The sequence below is a fragment of the Grammomys surdaster genome, unplaced genomic scaffold (assembly GCF_004785775.1).
Source record: "Grammomys surdaster isolate TR1022 unplaced genomic scaffold, NIH_TR_1.0 167, whole genome shotgun sequence".
NCBI lineage: Eukaryota > Metazoa > Chordata > Mammalia > Rodentia > Muridae > Grammomys > Grammomys surdaster.
This window is the reverse complement of record NW_021604615.1, coordinates 6,914,761-6,915,545: the sequence shown is the minus strand read 5'-3', so window position 1 is coordinate 6,915,545 and position 785 is coordinate 6,914,761.

Genomic DNA, 785 nt, shown 5'->3' with positions numbered 1-785 from the left:
AAAAAAAAGAAAAGAACTAACCAGTCAGGCTGGTTGCTGGAGTTAGCAAATGACAGTAGGGGTCCCAGGGGACCACAGGTGAATGTGATGGTGAGGAAGAGCAGGAGCCACTGGTAAGGAAGAGCAGGAGTTGCCTGGGCCTGCTGCCCCTTGCAGTGGGGCAGGTAGCTCTTTCTGGAGATGGAGGGGGCAGCAGAGGGAGAGGCTGGGGGTGTAGGAATCTGTCACGTGGGCAGTGCTGGCACATCTCAGCACTAGGCCTTCTGAGCCTCGCTCTTTCGTGCTCCAAGTCCCTGCCACTCCCAGTACCCCAAAGTGGCATGGTAGCCCCGATTTTTTATCTTCTCTGGAGGAAAGGCAGCTTGCTAGAAAATCTCAGTTTCTAAGCAGAAATACCCACTTCTTTCTAGGTGACAGCCAGCACAGCTCTCTGTAGACCTTCTTTAGTATAAGGGCATAGCAGAACTAGGCTGGGAGGAGTGTGTGTGTATGTCTGTGTGTGTGCTTGTGTGTCTGTGTGCACGTGTGTGTTTGTGTGTGTACGTGTGTGTATGTGTGTCTGTGTGTATGGCTGTGTGCGTGTGTGTCTGTGTGTATATGTGTGTTTGTGTGTGTGTGTTTGTGTGTGTTTGTGTGTATGTGTGTGTGTGTGTTTGTGTGTATGTGTGTGTTTGTGTGTATGTGTGTGTTTGTGTGTATGTGTGTGTTTGTGTGTATGTGTGTATGTGTGTGTATGCATGTGTATGTGTATATGTGTGTATGTATATGTATGTATGTATTTATGT